Below are 5,324 nucleotides of genomic sequence, written 5' to 3'. Positions count from 1 at the left end.
CATCCTCATCTCCCGTTCGCATATGCTGTGATTCTCCCATGTTTCACGTACATCCCGTTCGTGAGTTCCTCCCAGAACAGCCGAGATCCTCTCCGCTTCATTCCATCCTCCCCCGCGATCCAAGGATCAGCTCCCAGTTCCCCTGTTCCAAGTTCATCTTTTCAACGATGAATTCAAATCCCAGCATCCCATGAATCTAGCTTACATTTCGTTGTGATCCATCATCATCCAAAGATTTCCTCCCAGCTGCTTCATCCTCCCGAACTCCACATCATCCCCTGCTTTAGTGGAACAACCTTGCATCTGTTCCCTTCCGTCCGCATGAACCCAGCAACCTTCTTCTGGATTAATTCCCAACGTCCTCGCTATCCCCTGTTCCCAGCTCATTTTATCTTCATCCGAATCATCCCGGCATCCTCAAAACAAAATCCGTTCCCAGCCGTGAGCTTCATCCAAACTCCCGGATTAATCCCGAACATCCGCAGCCAATCCCATTCAAATCCATCATTCCATCCTTATCTCCTCTTCAAAACAAATCCCTTGCATCCTTTTCCCCTGTTCCGAAACAAAGGAAGTAACTATCCGTGATTCAAGACCCCTTCTTTCGGATCATCTCCCAGCCTATCAAACGGATGATTCCACGCATCATATTCCCTGCTCCACGTCCGCAGCATTCTGGCCGTTCGGATTGATTCTGTGGAGTGATTGATTAAAATCCTATTTGATTTTGATGAGCTCAAAGCATTTGAGTATATCTTTTGTCTACTAATGAATTCAATTGAGTGTTTCAGTGAAATCTTGTCTAAGTGTCTCTAGACTTGGTTCAAGATATTTTGGATAAGTTAAGAAGTCAGTTTGAACCAAGTCTGAGACTCGAGTCGACTCCAGGATATTACGAGTCGACTCCAAGCGTATCAGGATCACTGGCACGGGCTCGAGTCGACTCCGGATCATTATGAGTCGACTCCGACTGAGAACAGACAGACAGACAGAAGGAATCAACTTAAAACCTGTCAGCGAGTCGACTCCTGAAGTGCGCGAGTCGACTCCGATGTTTACCGAGTCGACTCCGGAGAAGTATGAGTCGACTCCAAGGAGTTACAGGCAGAAAAGTCAGAGAGCGGTTTTCGACCCTGAGATTCGAGTCGACTCCTGTGGAACGCGAGTCGACTCCAAGGATTGGCAGGTCGACTCCAAAGAAAGCGAGAGTCGACTCTCAGGGGAAGGCTGTGACAGACGTGGACGATGGAATCAATCCGAACGGCCGGAATGCTGCGGACGTGGAGCAGGGAATATGATGCGTGGAATCATCCGTTTGATAGGCTGGGAGATGATCCGAAAGAAGGGGTCTTGAATCACAGATAGTTACTTCCTTTGTTTCGGAACAGGGGAAAAGGATGCAAGGGATTTGTTTTGAAGAGGAGATAAGGATGGAATGATGGATTTGAATGGGATTGGCTGCGGATGTTCGGGATTAATCCGGGAGTTTGGATGAAGCTCACGGCTGGGAACGGATTTTGTTTTGAGGATGCCGGGATGATTCGGATGAAGATAAAATGAGCTGGGAACAGGGGATAGCGAGGACGTTGGGAATTAATCCGGAAGAAGGTTGCTGGGTTCATGCGGACGGAAGGGAACGGATGCAAGGTTGTTCCGCTAAAGCAGGGGATGATGTGGAGTTCGGGAGGATGAAGCAGCTGGGAGGAAATCTTTGGATGATGATGGATCACAACGAAATGTAAGCTAGATTCATGGGATGCTGGGATTTGAATTCATCGTTGAAAAGATGAACTTGGAACAGGGGAACTGGGAGCTGATCCTTGGATCGCGGGGGAGGATGGAATGAAGCGGAGAGGATCTCGGCTGTTCTGGGAGGAACTCACGAACGGGATGTACGTGAAACAGGGGAGAATCACAGCATATGCGAACGGGAGATGAGGATGACTACGGTTGCTGGGTTCATGGGATTTTGTTTGGATACGGGAGAAGAGAAGTTAAGTTGTTTTGTTAACGGAGAGGAGTTGGGGGTTGTGTTTAGAGATGGGATAAGGATGGGTTGAGGCTTTGAGATTCGTGCAACTAGATGATATACTTTGAGATATAAGAAACAAATAATTGAAGAGATTTTATTAAAATCGGATCATGTGGAAAAAGAGTTGGAATGAGTGAGGAGAAATTTAGGTGAACGTATGAAGAGTCAAGAATTAATGGAAAGCACTGGGTTTTAGAGAAGAGTTCTTGGAGTCGACTCTGAAATATAAAATCGTGAAATGATGTAGTGTCCGTTTAGGCTTTACCTAATTGAGCTTGACTTGACCTGCATGCACTAAACTTAATCAATAAATAATCAAATCAAACTTGAATTACCTTTAATAATTTATTAAAATGCAATGATGAAGGTGACACTTTTTTAGTTGAATTTACAAAATTATGAATTAAAATAATGATAAGTGCTATGAATAAGATATTAATTTATGCATTATTTAGCACTTATCACCCCCCCAACCTACATTTTGCTAGTCCTCAAGCAAAATAAAGCTAACTCACTTTCGCAGGAATCGCGATTGCATTTACCGTATGCATAAGGCTTTAAACCCCAAGGTGGCCCTAGTGGACGAGTTTTGTCTCGTGAGGGTTTCCAGCTCAGATACCCACAAACTGCTGTCTAAAGAGTTTATTTTATAAAATCTAATTTCAAATGCATAAGTGCAAAGAATTTCAAAGCACACAAAGTTTTAATTACTAAGTCAGCCCAAATCCTAGGTCAGTATGCAACTTAAGTTGAAGTTATTAGTTTCTGTTAGAGAGTTGTAGATTTATTTATACTTGGGTGCTCGGTGAAATCTGGACATACACAAGCTAAGACGTTAGATTCTCCAAAATACTGCTAAGCTAGTAATTTCCAAGAATTGGTCAGATAAGACCTATTCGCTGATTCAAAATCATCCTATCTTGGCAGGATTTCGAGAGTTGTGGATGTTTACTTTAATACCTCATGGGCTTTATCTGTAATATTCCAGTTTACTCGGATTTTTGCAACAACGGCTTTCACACTATCGTCTTTTTCAAGGTCAATATTATTTTCTCTTGTTCTTTTTTTTTTCTTTTTTTTTTTAATTTATAAATAAATTACGCACTTTTACTCTTGTAATGATTCCTCCGTGTAGCGAGCATTCAGTCACACTCCCACACCAGATGGCGTAAGGTTTTGGGCATCAAGACTTCTCTACGGACCTATGCTCGGGTTCCTCATACAAGCCCGCTGACCTTTGACAATAAGTAGCCCTTTTCGATGTACCTGACTAAATTCACTTCTTCTTTTTTTTTTTTTTACATAGGATAATAGTGAATTAGATAGGAATGATTCATCAGGACTCAAAGTTGCTACCAGACTTAACAACATAATGTTGAACCTAACCCTTAGAAGTGCAGGCCATACGTGTTGTAAAATTTCAAAATAAATTATCTTACAACTTACTAAAAGAACTTTTAATAAAAAGAACTCAAATTGTCTTACTTCTGACTAATCATTGGGCTTTTTAGATTTTATATACTTTGTATGTTTATCATTTCAGCACTAAAGCATAGAAATTAGTTTTTTTTTTTTGAGATAAACTTATTTAAAATACGAAATGTGAAATTTTTTTTTAAATTTGAATTCTATACCCCACCTAGACAGACATTATCCTCATGTTTTTTTTGAATAATATTTATTATTATTATTATTATTTTTATTTTATTGTTTTTTTATTATTTTTATTTTGGACGAAAATATGATGCATATGGAGGATAGAAGCATTTTACCTTAATTGCATCAGTAATATGAGACTCCTGAAAATGCGATAAATGTGCAAAAATAACATATGAGAATTGGGTTGCCTCCCAACAAGCGCTAAGCTTAACGTCTTCAGCCAGACGCAGCGCATCCTTATCATCTATACCGGATTATGCCGAGTTCTCTAAGGAAGAAAATTTATGGGAGACTGATTGTCGGGCAAGAAGTTGACTGCTTCTATGGCCTTGTCAATATCAAAGTCAAAATGGGCCAAGCATGCATTAAAAGAAAACACATCAATTCCTTATATTTATCCTAAAATCACTAGACAGCTCCTAACTGGTTTGAAGAGGGCACCTAAGCCTCCAATCCAGTCTAATGACTGAGTTGACCAGGTAAGCTCCCAGGTAAGTGGGGGGGTCACGATGCGTTGCAAAGGTCCCACTTAAAAACCACTTGCCTCGAACAGATGAACTGTCTCCCTTAAAGGGATAAGCTTGCCTAGACATCAACTAAGCCATAGAGCGAAATTGGTGCAACTTTCGGTGATCTTCGTCCTACTGAGCTCGAACGTCCTAGGGGCCAACGTCTAATTGATTTTAATTAAAGTGGTAACTATGTGAGATTGATTCACCTAATTTGGGCAAAAATCTGGTGATGAAATCCAGTTCTTACCTTGTTGGGGTGATTGCCCTTACTATGTGCTGATTAATTGATGTATGTGTATCAAGCATGCATTCACACTTTTACTAAAATTAAAATCAAACAATCACCACAAAATTTCAGGCTAATTGGGAATCAATTTAAATAAGAAGATTTAGATGTTACAAAGAGAATTTCCCTAGCAATTTTTTTTTTAAAAAGCAAACCTCTACAGCATTTCTTTTTCAGCCGTTCCCTTTTTGATCATCCCAGACTTCCTCTTCGATTCCTGATCAAATTAAAAATCAAAAATTAGTAAGAGAGAGAAAGAAGATAAGAAAGTAACAAAAAATAGAAAATATTTTTATTTTATTTTAGATATAATATATTTTTTGAAAGTTTTTTTTTTAAAGTTTTTTTTAATGAAAAGAAAAACAACTATGCTAACAATCCCCAGCAACGGCGCTAAAATTGATAGTCAACTTTAAAGACCACGCAATAGCACATATCTGGTAGGATAGTGATTACGGGTATCGATCCACAGGGATTGGGGTACAGTTGTTTTTCTTTAATAATAAAAATATTTAAAATGATGAATTTGTGAAGACTATTAAACTAAGAAATTTAATAAAAGAAAATGCATTAAAGGGATATCAGTTTAAGAGAACCTAGGGCAAGGATTCACAACTAACATCGGAACAAGGGTTATTTATATTTTATTTCATTCTTGGATTAATATGCAAATTGGCTACAAGCCTAATAAGCATTTAAATAAAATTCACAAAAGTAATTTGGGGCATAATCCATCTTCAGTAGGCATGAAACGTCTATCCTAATCTAAGGTGGCAGCACATCGCATCTTTCCTAAGCATGGACTATCTTATATTACTTAGTGATCATGAAGAAC

This window comes from Phoenix dactylifera, unplaced genomic scaffold, assembly GCF_009389715.1.
Source record: "Phoenix dactylifera cultivar Barhee BC4 unplaced genomic scaffold, palm_55x_up_171113_PBpolish2nd_filt_p 000324F, whole genome shotgun sequence".
Taxonomy (NCBI): Eukaryota; Viridiplantae; Streptophyta; class Magnoliopsida; order Arecales; family Arecaceae; genus Phoenix; species Phoenix dactylifera.
Note: the sequence above shows the minus strand (reverse complement) of the source record.